Genomic DNA, 14,795 nt, shown 5'->3' with positions numbered 1-14,795 from the left:
TAAGTTTAATTGGGTTGATTGGGTCTTCATTGAAATATCTTCTGTTACTATGGAGTTCATCGGGTGTGAACAGTTAGCGGAACAGTTAACGTTAGAGCTACGGCTCTCGCGAACTTCTGCTATTGAGTGTTGCAGCAGAGTAAAATAAGTGGCGCACTTACAATTTTAAAACCATTTTACTTTTAAAATATCATGTTGCCATAAGTCTGTTGGCTTGGAAATGACGTACAGTTTTTATAATTAGGCCTATGTGGACAAAATTAGGACAAAACCAGCTGTGAGTAGAACACCACGATCTAGTTGCTGTTGTAAAGACATGGACGAAAGATTCCTTTTCAATAACTATGTATTGCATAATGATTATGATTAGACTTAATTGGAAAACTTTTATAGAGGTTAAAAGCTCTAGGCCCTATACAGTATTTAACAAAACTATATATCACAGGTATATTGGCAGGAGTTAGGTTATTCAACTAATAATCCGTTACTAAGTATCATTATTTTAGTCAGTCTGCTCGGTAAAAAGCTGCAGGTATCTCACACAATTGGCTCAAATGTCCGACCTGGTAGATTTAGTAAGTTAGGTGATTACAATAATAATTGTGGAATGTTATATAGATTGACTTGTATTCACCCCTTTAACTATAAGGCTATATTATGTACGAGTAAAGTCGAGTTGAATCATTTTCTGTGATTTAAATTTTTTGAAGGGATAACAAATTTCCAAAGTTTGTCTATGGATACTTTTTGTTAGCTAGAATGGAGTAATTGTTTTCGAAGTAAAGGATATGCATCAGCTCACCTAGAAAGTTAATCGCTGGTTTTATTCTTCGCTTAATTTAAGATCCCTAAAGAAGACTCAGTGTCTCGATTGTATTTTATTCAATTCCTTTATATTTAAGATATGCTTTAATTTGGAATTTTTTAATAATCAGTCGACAACTATAGGCTAAGATTTGTATTATTTATTAGTTACATTTGCTAAGCATGTCCTCTTGCTAAAAGTAGTAATTCTAGCTTTCCGCGGGTGATGTTTGAGATTTTTAACATAGCCTAACTGTATTGCTAGTCTGACCTATAGCCTACCTAAGTTTGGCCTGGCCTTTGTACACATCCAAGCCTATGCTTCTATACCATACCGTCAAATTATCTCTCTGATCAATAATTACTGTTTTAACTATTCACAGCGGTTCCTCTGCATTAAATAATCCATCTTAATAACCACTCAACAAGTCAATGGTAACAAACAACGTCCACGAATTTACTACGTACTCTGCAACTCCACTGATATAACACTAAATCATTTATTGTCAGTGATACTGATATATACAAGATTTGAACAGGTATTCAATAGCATGAGTCACTGATATTCATATACAGGTGTTTCCCAGCTGTTCGCGGGTGATGTTTGAGATTTGTAACAGACATTTGGCGCCAATAGAAATAAATGTACGTAACGTTATATATGCCCGGTGGAAACAGACAGTTTAAAAACTGACGTCGATTGGGTATGTAGTAAGGAAGGGGTCGAGGAAGTAAATAATACAACACAACCTCTATCAAGTAGATACAGCTATCATTGACATTTCTCCTTAAGCGGTAGGGGGGTAGTCCCCGTGCACCCCCCCCCCTCACGCACCACCGGTTAAAATTTGGGCAAAAAAGCATTTTATGTACTCATTCACCCACCTTATTATCTGCTAGTGGATGCATAAACAAACAATTCACACAAAAGTTTGAATACCGTCTGTTTCAAATGATTTGAAGGGGTACATGTTTAATGAATATTAAAACCTATATGGAATAACATAAATTGAACATCCTTGTTCAGTCATACACATCTTGCAGACACATCGTGCAGACAAAACGTGTCTGTGTCAAGTTAAGTTTTTGTTTTTACAAATAATCACTTGATCATCTTGAAATTATTGGAATAAATGTAACTACACGACTTTTTTCCCCACCCAACCACCTTTTTAATGAACTCCATTCCTTGTCAGTGCTGGATTATTTAGCTAAATCTTTGCACCGGCAAAGAGAGTGTCAGGCAATCAAACGATGTATTGTCTTTTCACGTACCTCGTAATTGCTCAAATCAAAATGCTATGTCGACATTTCACCAATAATTGTAATAGTCAATTCAAGTAGTCCCCCCCCCCCCCCCTTTTCTCCTTTTTTACTTGTTACCATCCTCATCAAGAAAAGTTTATTTTTTGAGATAAAATAGTTGAAATTTGTATAAAAGAGAAATCTTGACTTCGAGAAATGCAATGGCAATACAAGTTTGAGATAAAACGCTAATATTTATAGTTGAGAAGTCGACATTTTAAAAGTTTAAATTTAAAACAAAAAGGATCGACATTTTACATGAAGGGAATTAAAGAGGCCGAAATCAATCAAAGAGGTTTTGAATTTTAGAAAAAGTAGTTTAATGTTGAGAATTTTGGTTATATTACAGATTGCAATTTTAAGACAAACTTGATTTTCAAGAAAAGGGTTTCAATTTTGAAGGAGGGTTGAAATTCCCAGTAATATTCAAAACTTTTGGGATAAAATAATTACAATTTTGATATGAAATGTTGAAATTTTTCAGTGTTCCATGTGGGTCACAATAATGACAAAATGTGTATTGTTTGCTTAATTGGGATGCCTCCCGACCACTTCCCCAACCCATTCATTTTTTGCTCCCTTCCTACGCCAATCAAATGATTTGTCACATGTCTACAGGGGCGGCGATTTGTTTCAAATATTGGGGGGGGGGAAACATTTGCTCGGGTGCAGGCATCGCCGCATGGGCGCAGATCAGTCTTGGATAATGGTGGGGACGCGTGTCTGTTCTCTGATACTATCTAAGCGGAGCGCGACCATGGGTTCGCGCGTAGCGTACAAGGATTTTTTTTGGCAAATACACCTCCCAGATCGCCGAAAATAACACTTCCCAGACCCAATGATGCTCCCAAACCTCCTTAAATTTTAGATCTCATGGCTTAGAAATTTAGTTTGGGGAAATACATGGGCGACTGCAGAAAAAACATCAGGGGACAAATAATCCAAGTAGACTTTCGTATACGATGTCGTCTCCCAGAAAACAATTATAGTGGATAAATATAATAAAATGAGAACTGCTGCGTGTCATTTGCACAATGCGAGATCAAACTGCGCCAAAGTTTAATACAGGGGAATTTCAAATGCAGCGTTTGGTCAAGACAAATTGGTGGGAACATGGTATATCATGTCCCCACCACTGGAAAAGTTGGTTGGGACGCGTCCCGCTGTCCCAACCAGGATCTGGGCCCATGGATGCAGGCACATAGCAACTTTGATCCCCAAAATTGTTCGCGCGCTTCGTTATATACATGTAGGCAAACTATCTAAGCGTAGCGCCACTATGTGTTGGCGCGAAGCGTTAAAGAAAATTGTGGCCGGAAATGGCTCTTCCCAGGCCTTGTAAGTTGCATCTAAGCATTTTCGATTTTGAAATTACTGGTGATATCATAAAAAAAATTAAAAATAGGGGGCGGGGGCGGTCAGCCCCTTCGCCCCCCTCCCTTGGCTACGCGCCTGCGGTTAGAAATCTGGTAGGAATAGGCAAATAGGCAAAATGGAAACCCAGTGAACCAATATCGATGTGGATCATATGATTGTACATACTTACACTCATACACAAGAGATATACAGACATTATGATGAGTTACAACTTGCTATACGGTCACAGGTCACAGAAACGACCACGAAGTGTCATTTACATCATGCAGCATGTGTTGGATGAAGTTTTAGCCACCGCCAAGTATAATGGATAAAAATCTCACGCATTACTTCCTATTTATATCCACACAAAAAAAAAACCTATGCCACCAAATATTGGGGGGATATTAGCAGTGGCGTAGCCAGGATTTTTTCAGTGGGTTTTTTTCAGTATAGGAACGATGCCACACAATTTCCCCGGACATACTATAGGCGAAGGAAGCCATCCGCCGCGACTGCATGTGAGTTTCTCGACTTGCCGTCCTGGGAGTCATACCACACAATTGTGAGTTTGACACCGGCATTGACATTTTTCGACAAATCTGCAAATTGCGCGTGGAAAATAAGGAAATATTGACTGGGCTCTCAGCCAAGTAACATACTGCATGACCGAACTATAAGTCAAACTGACATGATCAAAGATTGCGTCTGAAACATTATTAGGGTGATAGACTGATCCTCAGCAACAGTATTGTCTCCTTTCTTAAAAATTTGTTTTTTAGCGGTTTTAAGAGCGTCAGGGTACGTCCCAGAAGTGAAAACCCGGCCTATGCGCTATGTCACGTCCGGTTTTTCAGCAGTTTTAGCCTACTGCCGGTCCGCGGTCGAAGGGTCGTTCATGAGTGGTCATCATGGAGATTCGAAACCATTCAGACCAATGATATATTTTTCGCACATGTAATTTTGTTCGACACCCAAAACCCCAGTGGGGGGGGGGCGACTGGGGGGGACATGCTTTCATGAAGTATATTACAAGTATATTATTCCTATATAAAATAATGCCTGACAAAGAGGTACACATTATAGCATGTTACCAACATGTAGCCATGTACCACATTTTAATGGCAGATGCATAGGTTATCTACTACTTGAAATTGGTTCGCAGGACTAGGAGAATGGGACCCCTTCTCAACCCCCATTTTAATATAGGATATCAAAGGGGGAGGGAGTAAATCCCAACTGACTCAGGTAGGTCCTGCACTATTATGGAAAGGCCAGAGAATTTAAAAATGGCGGAGGTGTGGTCGTTGGCTTGTTGAAGGCAGATCTCAGTAGCCCCGTCCCCTGAATTCTTTTTGAAAATTGATGTTAACTGGTGCACCCCGAGGCATAATTAGACCATCAATTAGGTCTAAAATTGGCTCCATACACCATGCAGTTTTGCCCATGAACAATGTTTTTGTAAAGTCGTAAGTGGGGAAGGGGAGCGTGTGGGGAGGGGTGTACACTCGTAGCAGTGGCCTCCTTCTCAGCTGAATGTAACATTGCCCCATCCCACCCCTCCCCCCGACATCTATCCAAGTGTATAATTTAGAAATTTCTGATTAATGTTGAAATACCAAAATACTTTCATCTCAACAATTCAGTAAACAATATCCTGAAAAATGCCTAACATGTCTAATTATCATCACTGGCGGATCCAAGGGGGGGGGGGCAAGGGGGCCATGGCCCCCCCAAAAAGGTGAGCCAAAAAGTGTTTCCGAACATCCGCTAAATCATATGATTGGAAATTAAAAAAATCGGGAGGAATAGCAGTGGTAGACTAGTCTAAGCCTTTTCGTTTTCTGGTTTAAAATTAAATGCAGAGCTCCCAACCGACCCGCAATTCGCGGGAATTAGACCCGCATTCTAACACCCAAACCCGCTGACCCGCACAAGCGTCCGAAAAAACCGCATTGTAATTGTCAAGTATACATAAAAAAATTGCATCAAATTTTGACTTAGCAACCATCATTTCTTTAGCATTTAGCATAATAGAGTATAAAACCTCCTTTACAGCATCATTTGAACCTCAAATTAGCCTATATTTCTTTTCATTGGGGCGAGCAGCGAACATTTTCATGCCACGGGAAAGAATGAATTATCACCTATACTATTCAATTTATTGATGTTACACACAAAAAAATGCATATTTCTCAGAAAATTTTGGGTGACAAAAGCCTTTCTAAGTGCCACCATTTTACATGTAGGCATCACCAGGATTCCAAAAAAAATCAAAAGGGGAGGGGGACACCCCCTCCCCTTATACCCCTCCCCCAGGACGGCGATTCGTGGCATGGACCAGCATTTGCCTTCTCAAGAGTTGGGAGCTATGTAAATGTATGAGCGTGAGGATTTACAGTTTAACACAATTTTGCAGTTACAGGCTGGTTGTAAGAAATTTATAACCTATGAGAAATAAAATTTCTTGAGAAAGATGATCCCAACTTTGTTTTATAAATATTTTAGAAAATTACACCTGGGAAACATTTTTTTTAGAAGTAAATTAACATCACCATTGTACACTTTTGTCGCACCAAATTGCATCTGAGGGCATACAGCAATAGAAAATTTTCCACCCCCTCCCCTTAGACCCCTCCCCCATATCACTCTAATGCCACTTTGGCCCCTCCCAAACAAAGGCCCTGGATCCGCCAGTGATTATCATGCTGTCTTGATGACACTTGTAGTGACGCAATACTATCACGATAGATTTCGCTAAGCGGTAGTACGCGTTTTTCCTTGGAACTTACACTAGCCCCTAATCTTTGCTTTACTGGAATGGTCAAAACTATCATAATATTTTCATTATTTGCATATTGCGTTTTCATTATTTATTTAGTGCCGGATCCCTTTTTATGTTTGGACTTCGGAAGATCTGTTGTGAATAGTCAAGAGGCCCAGTGGCGGAGCTAGGGGTATTGGTCATGCGGGCGAGAATGGTCTGTAGGGGCGCTTCCGACACTATCTAAGCGGAGCGCCACCACGAAATGGCGCGGAGCGTACCGAAATTTTTGAGTAAAGATACTCTCTAGATCGTCGGAAATGACCCTTTCCGGGCCTTGTTAATTTGCAGATAAACGAAGAATAAATAGGTGTCATCGCCAATATATGTGACAAATGTCAATAGGTAGATGAGAGCGCAATAAAAAAAGTCAATAATCGCGAATAAGTAAAATGTGGTAAAGAGCTGAAAAGGGCGCCAGCAGTCCATTTGATTCCGTCGGGGGGGGGGGGAATCCGCCCCCTGACTGTATGGACTCTCCGCCACTGAAGAGGCCGTCCAAATTGTAATTTGGTGAGTTGCAGTGTAATAACTAAGTATTTTTTTTATCTTTTCCATTAGACCTATACGCTACGACCCATAACACGTATACACTTCAAGCGGCTGTACAGGATTCTATGAACGCAAAATTACCAGAAAATTATCGAGGTGCAAATGATGAATTGACATTTCGCAGCATACTGTTGAAGACCTCACTCCTAGATGTAAGGAATTAGCCATTTTTTTGTAAATTGCTATTATTTGAATTGGAACGTTGATTATTTATCTGAAAAAGAGGGGTATTTCCCTCGTGGCCAATGAAACGACTTGAACAAGTCTCATCTTCAAAATCTAAACAAACCAACGACACAGTGTAAAGCAGCGTTTGAAGAACGGTTGTATGGTTGTACTTCTCTGTTTGTTTAACGTGATTCCCCGAAGCTACAGTACTGGCTTACTAATATGAAGATATTGCAATATATTCCAGATGGTGAACATGATACTGAATGAATCAGACTAAGTATATTGCAATTGTCAAAGAAGAAATCCCACGTATGTCTTGTTTTCCTTTCATATTGTTAGGCTATGTACCTACAAGGACAGGGACTCATAACGTTGAAGTTATGGCTTAGGTCTTCTTTAGTCATATAAGAAAAGTGCAGCCTAACCTAGGCCTAATCCAATGGTTTTAATGACAACATTCAAAAGTCCGCAATGCCAGCGTAAAGCGTGTCCTAGGATCAGCACAATGTAGGACTAGCTGAAATATGGTGATTCTAGCCTGTTAGTAGGTTACAAGTTGAAGGAGAGGGTTTCCTCCCTCAGAATACTGATCACATTAGTTTATTGAAGAAGTGTTCTACATTTGCGAGATCATCTAACTACTGTATCTGAAAGGTTTTATTCAAACTATGTAGTCATAAAAACCTACTCTTTAAAGTACTCTGGAGTTGTTTCCTCTCCTGGTATATTGTAGATTTAAGTACTAACCTGCCAGTGAGTAAAGGTCAAATGAAGTGCAAGGTTTTCCAGAGATTGAGATTCAATATCCCATATCATATACAAACATTATTGTAGTTTGTCACCCATAATACTGCAGTGCTTTACACCGCCCTTGCTGGTCAAAGACAACCCATTATTGGAACATATCCAGAATTTCCAGGGTTTGTGCTGGTAATGCTCATTTCCTATTGACGTATCTTCAGCTTCAATATCACAAATCAAATATGCACCTTTATATAATTTACTTACTAAAAGTGTAGGGGTCTTTTACAACTAACATGTAAAGTTGATTGCCCACAAAGACTGCTGTAGTGTCACGTTGCTATCTGAATGCAAAAGTTCCTAAGAACTTTCAAAAAGCTTCAGAAACCAAACACTAATACTGTATAATCACTAAATTAAAATGATCAATGATTGGATCAAAGTGGAACTGCTACCATGGGTTTTTCTTTGTAAGTGAGGATACTTTTGTTTCTGAAGTCTAAAACTATCTGAATAACTAATTTGATTTCATGTTTAGTGTTTCACTTTTGATTTAGAAGTCACTGAGGCTCAGTCTGACGGCTCCATGATGTAATAATTCAACTGTAGGAAGAAACCCTCTAGTGAATATGAAGACAGAGACTGTACTGGATAGAGGAGATCAGGACCTACCTGTATGAACCTATCAAGCTTCTTCCAGTATCCTACACTTCTTGATGCACAGAGTTCCATAGGAATGGTAAGAATGAAGTAAATCTGGTTTGTTGTGACTTGATTCACCAAACTGCTGGCTAGCAAGCATGGTTAAGGAATTTAAATTCCCCTGCCACTATTTATCAATATCATGTCATGATAACATGTCTTCCTTGCATACGAGTATTTGAGAGCTAACTACTGTTTAACATAAACATATTCAAACATATACAAGCACTGGCATCCATTAGGGTGGTGAGCACTTGCCCCCCCCACCCCTCCCCCATAGGCTCCACTTGGTCTGCAAAATCACTATCAGAGAACATTAAATATCTGAAAAGTGAAAATGCCTCAGCTAAAGTCCTCAGGGACTCCCACCAGGGCTTAGATTTATACTTCATAGAAATTACATTTTTCTCTCTAACTTGTATCTACATGCTTTATACTTAGTACAAGAGGACATGAAGTAGAAGAGATGTTACAGAGCTCTTCTGAAGCCCCCAGCACCCGGCTAGGGCTCAGCTATATATATATTCCACAGAGTAAAATCAGATTAAGTATTTCTATTACTGACATGTCCTCATGAGCTCAAAATGCAGATTCCAGAAACTATGTGAAAACACTGTACTGAATATTTGGAGAGCTTTGCATTACCCTTGTAAGTCCAGCCACTATAAACACTATAAACACAATTGGAAATACTTGCTACTAATCTGAGAATGTACAGCTGTGAATAAAGAATTGTCACTTATGCTTGTTTAATTTTTAAACATTGCTGAGCCAGTCACTGCAGTTGGATTTAAGAAATCTAATTGGTCTCAAGACTGATCTTACTTCGGCGACTAAGTACGGTAGCTTAAGAAAATATATAAGTGTCCCCAAATTTCAAAATTTGGAATTTGCTTTCTCAATATTTGGAATTTTTATCTCAAGATTTTCACCTCAAAATTTTGACTTTTTCATCTCTCAAAACTTTTAACTCAAAATTTTGAGGTTATAAGTGTCTTCATCTGCCAAATTTGTAGAAAGAACTTAACCATATTGTATGGCTATTGACCAGCTGAACAGGGTACTTTATAAACCTTTGGTGATCTAAAATCTAGAAAGAGACCCCCCTTCCCCCCGAGAATGGTGTAACTAGGTCAATGTAGCCAATGCAGTCTCGAGGGCCTGGTGCCATTAAATAAAGAAAAATAATATGAAAACACATCCACCAAAGCTGACACACTAAATTAGATACAATTACAGTATCTCCTAATGAGTGGAAATTCAAAAGACATTCTGTCCTCAATACGAAAGAGAGGTGCGAAATCTCACAAATTTCTCAGTCAAGCCCAAACCATGCATGGTTGGGTTCGTGTGAGGTTGGACTCTCCTTTGGGAGCTCATTTATATCACTGCACCACACCTTTATGTGCCACTTCCACTAAACAACGGACAACCCGGTTCAAGTTTGATGCTTAACTGGCTAATTGTTTTTACACTTAATACCTGGTTATTGGAAACTGAACTTTACTTTCCTTCCTCTGTATTTTTTTCTCTGTGATTGTTCATGTATACATGGTAGTTAGCCAGAGACTATTTCTGACTGACATTCTCAATGTCTCCTATAATTAGGACTTCAAATCTCATTCACATCACTTTCTTTTCTCTTCATTAGGTTAATTATGAAGCGAGCTGTTAGGGGATCACCTATTCCACCTGTAGTTACCAGTTTTTGATGGAAGTCACGTTCATACTGTGTTGACAAGGACAATGAATGGTTCATCATCTGATATTTCCTCCATGTGATGGTAATCACATTAATGGTAAGTGTTGAACAGTATTGATAACGTTTCAAAGATGTGTGGTAGATTTTATGGATAGCGTCGCAGATCGAGGAATACTCTTTTATCTCCATTCACTCTCACTAAAATAATGTATATAAAGTTTTAACTCATCTTCTCAAAATACAACTGACAGGATTACGCCCTAGTAAGGACATTAAAACGATCGGATTCTTGCTGGATTAATCCAGTACTTGGTATGTTTGTAATGACCTTGCTACAGTATGACACAATAGCTACCTCAACACCCTCTGGTACATTTTACCATTTGCCAAACTGAAATAAAAATTGCCTTCTAGGCTCATATGAATAAAGTCTTCTAGAACTCCTGACACTCCCAGAATTGTAAAACTGGAAGACAACTTGTTGGTTTATATGAAAGTAGCTTGGGTTACCTACAAATATGACTTCTGTGTAGGTATTTATTTTCTTCAGATTAAAATAAAAAAAACTTGAAATACCATATTAGATATTCCATAATGCTGTAGAAACATTAAAGAAGTCAACTAAGTCTGTATTGCTGAGCTTTGTGTTAGAAGTATTTGTAATGAACACTCCATCAAACAAGAACACCTTGATTAATTTAGGTAGGTCACACATATGTCACACAACTATGGATATAATCTTGAAATTTATTGTGTTATGTTTGTTATGATATTTATTGACTGTAGTACAGTAGAGATTACTGTTTTTAGCATTTGCTTAAATATTGGAAATAGGATTTGAAATATAAAATTGGACAGTAGAATGCAAATCAACTCCACCTTTATTATTCATCTCAAAGATGTCTATCATATCAGCTGAAGATTATGGTTGGGTTTGTATCTCCTTTCCTACTTCTTTGTTAATTTTAGCCAAACTCCTGATAAACTGTCGCACACCAGTTCTAAGATTCACAATCACATCTTGTGAGGCTAAAGAAGCATCATTCAAATAAGGTGTACACAAAATCAGTAACATAGAGAGCCAGGCACAGTTCCATGCACAGTTGTGTCACCAGATCCACTTTTTTTAAGTCTTTGTTTATCCAAAGTTAAAAGTATATCATTCTTTATCACATATTTCACTGGGCACTTAGCTGACGTACAACTGTAGCCTCCACCCAACCCTCACCCTCTCACAACAGGACTGCACCGAACAACATGTTATGAAATAAAACTATATGTCAAAGTCTGCAGATAGAAAAATATGTACTTTAACTCAATCAATTATAGTACAATGTCATCATTTCCGAAATCCTACAAATTCATCAACCTCTAGACAGTACAGTGAACCAATGGTTCCTAAACTATGTGACCGAAACAGTCATCATGTTTTCTTCAGGCTCCATCTGTTTTCAGGGTTACATTGTTATTACTTTTGTTTCTCAATTGAATATAAACCAGACTGGATTGCTAGTGGTATTGCTTAAAGTTTGTATTGAAGATTCAATGCTTGTCTCAATTTCAAATTAATGTTTCTTTATATTTCAATTAGTTTGGTATTAGGTGAGCTGTATATACACTGTGGGAAGCATTATGAGACCTTGAACTCATCTTGTACAGTCTATAGATTTGTATTCTAGTTGCTTTAGTTTCTTTACATTGTTATTATAATAATAACTGAGTGATTTATTTTGAAACTACAGTAGCATACCATACTGTATGTTTATAGTAGCTGTGTTCTGTGTTTGACAATGTTACATGGTAGAATGAAGCTACTTGCAGACCGGGTGATGTCAATTTACATAAATAATAACATTATAACTGATGACCAAATGCATTTTGTGTTTTCTCATTATCAGGTAAACTGGAAATATTCAGTCCTGAGATCAGCCTGTTTAGGGATTTACCAGTTTCATATCCGGATTACAGCTCTTTGAAGACATGCGTACAGTTTACATTATCAGGGTAATGATTGTATGGTCCACCACCTGATTCTTACCCCTTCCACCCATCCCCCTCCTCCATGAGAATGCAAGTTTTTAATTGGATATATTTACTCCATGACATATCAGATGATCCCTCAAGGGAAATTTCCCCACCGAAAAGTCTATCATCCAGGACCCCCCCAACCCCAATCACTGCAAAACAAGACCTAAAATATGAACAATCTAGTTAGAACACTGCTAAAAGTTGTGTCTTAGGGATTCTGTGAGACCTCTTTTGTTCAGTGCTTCCCTAATTGTAGCATCATCTCTACAAATTGTACCATAATTGTACAGTAGTTTTCAAGAGGATGACATTCTGATGCCAAGGACATCTCTAATCTTTCAAATCTGACCAATTTTAATGGTCATTAGACATCCATTGTTTCATTATGTAACCGTTTCATTTCTGTGTGAGCATATAATGCTAATAAAGGCTTCCTATTGTCACGTCTCCAGGTTGAGTGGATATTATGTAATTTTTGGCAAGGTCCACCTATCCCATCATATTAAATAGTTGTCAAGGATGATGATAGGTATTGAGTATTGCACTATGACTAGCAACAGTTTACGATTCTATCACAGAAGATCATACAACACAATATGACAAGTTCTTTTAGGATTCAGCATGTTATGTCATCTGAAATCTTTAATGCATTTGTATTATTTTTCTGTTCTTAAAGTTATTGTGTAATTCAGTTTTTCTGTTATAAGAGTGTGTTTGGGTGGTGGGGGGGTGCATCATGTTGCTGCATATTGGCAAAGTTGGAAATTAAGTTACTGGGAAAGTTGTGAAAGCAAAAGCACTAACATTTATGTAATAGAGCAGCCTTTGCTTCACACTGGTATACAGATAGTTTGAAAAAAAAGCAATCTAGACCAGTAATATTGCCTAACTTTGCTTGACTTCAAAGTAATAGAGTTAGAAATTTGGGAACAACTTTATTGGCCTGCTGCACCAAACAACGTTAAAAGTACCATTTAGAAAGTGTGCTGACCAAATTAGTCTTAACCATAGGATTGCAAACATGTTACCAAGTTTTGCCTTTTGTTTTCTTTATGGATAAATTTCCAAAAATTATTCAACTTTAAAGAAATATAACTTTATAGAAATAACATTTTCTCTCTTAAAATAAAAGCGCCTTGCAATAAAATGAATGAACTTGCAATTATTGAGTCATTTTAGCATAAGCTTGTGTATCTGTGAGCAATGGAATAAATGTTGAGTAAATATTAAAAAGGCAAACTCAAAAACAAGGGATTTTATCGTTTGCATTAAAACATCTAGTTCAGATATGATTCTTATTGTCTTTGTCTTTATCTCCTCATTAGGTAAATGTGGATTAATCTTTCTTGAGACGATCTTTGGGGTCACATGATGTGGATCTTGCACAGAATGGTTTACAATATGCTGATGGTAATGATTAGTGTATAATTAGTGTATAGCAGGACTGATATGCTGGGTGTTATTTATAATTAGATTTGATTCTGGGTAGAAAGTGATTTTGTTACTGCCTAAATCCTGGAGGAACAGCAATTGTTTTGAATCTTGCTTGATCAGCAAATTCCCTAAGGGCCAGAGGGGAAGATAAAGGCCTCAACATACAGTACATACACCATAATTAGACACTGCATACCATACATTGTATTGTATACCAATGTGTAAAACTACACAAAGAGGTGTATGTGTTTAATATCCAGGTCCATTTCTTTGTTTTGTGTATTCATCATAAATGAAGGAACAAAATATTCAGATGACTTGATCCCTTCTAATTTATCAGTTTGTCATACTGTAGTGTTGGGTGGCAGGTAAGCGTAGTACTCGGTCTTAATAGTGCAGCCAGACTCCTCTGTATTGTCAGCCTAATTGCCGCAAATAATAGGCAGTAAAATGTATGGCAGGCTCATAGACAATAAATTTAATTCATAAGTGCATGTGCCCTAACAATTAAATAGAGTAACTGCACACAAAATGAGACCCATACACACACTAAGTTAGAACATTACCCACACTAAGTCAGAACCATGTAGAATGACTAACAGGAACCATTTCTACTTTTCCATCCTAACCTTTCTTACCCTTCCCCTCTCAGTACTTCTAAAACCTAGGAAAATTGATGTCAAATTTAAATCTGAAGATAATCTAGGTTTTATGTCATTTGTCAATGAGCTATATACTAAGGGATTACAAATGGAAGTCTTTAGTGGGTTTACTGTAATGTGTGGATATGTTGTTGTCAGTCAGTAATACAAAACATGCATGAACCTTCTGGACCATATGCATGTCCTCAGAGTAAAAACCAAAGTAATTCAGAATTCAATTCTTAGCCATTGGTCAACAGTGTTGAAGGATTCTCTTAATGTGTTCTGCTTAAGATGTACATTATTTGCACTTTAGTTATAATACTGGCCGTTTAAGAGATATTTCCAGGAAACTCCAGCACATGTGCTTTCTACATATATTTTCTGTTGCAGTACTATGGAAGATAGCTCACAAATTTGTTAGAAATATTCCAGCAATTTTCCAAATATGTCTTTTATTGGGGGGGGGGGGGGGCGCTTACAACTCATAGACCGTAACATGGAGTTGATCAGATACCACTTCAAGTGTTGTAAA

General features: G+C 37.9%; 2 protein-coding genes across 18 annotated transcripts in view; one reads left to right on the top strand and one right to left on the bottom strand.

The window, feature by feature from the left end:
* The window catches only part of LOC139970087 (uncharacterized), an 853,056-nt gene that overhangs the window by 340,303 nt on the left and 497,958 nt on the right, over positions 1–14,795 (top strand). The window lies entirely within an intron of this gene.
* The window catches only part of LOC139970058 (uncharacterized), a 354,811-nt gene that overhangs the window by 34,642 nt on the left and 305,374 nt on the right, over positions 1–14,795 (bottom strand). The gene's annotated exons all lie outside the window — the stretch shown is intronic.

The sequence above is a fragment of the Apostichopus japonicus genome, chromosome 7 (genome assembly GCF_037975245.1).
Source record: "Apostichopus japonicus isolate 1M-3 chromosome 7, ASM3797524v1, whole genome shotgun sequence".
NCBI lineage: Eukaryota > Metazoa > Echinodermata > Holothuroidea > Aspidochirotida > Stichopodidae > Apostichopus > Apostichopus japonicus.
This window is presented reverse-complemented; position numbering and strand designations above follow the sequence as displayed.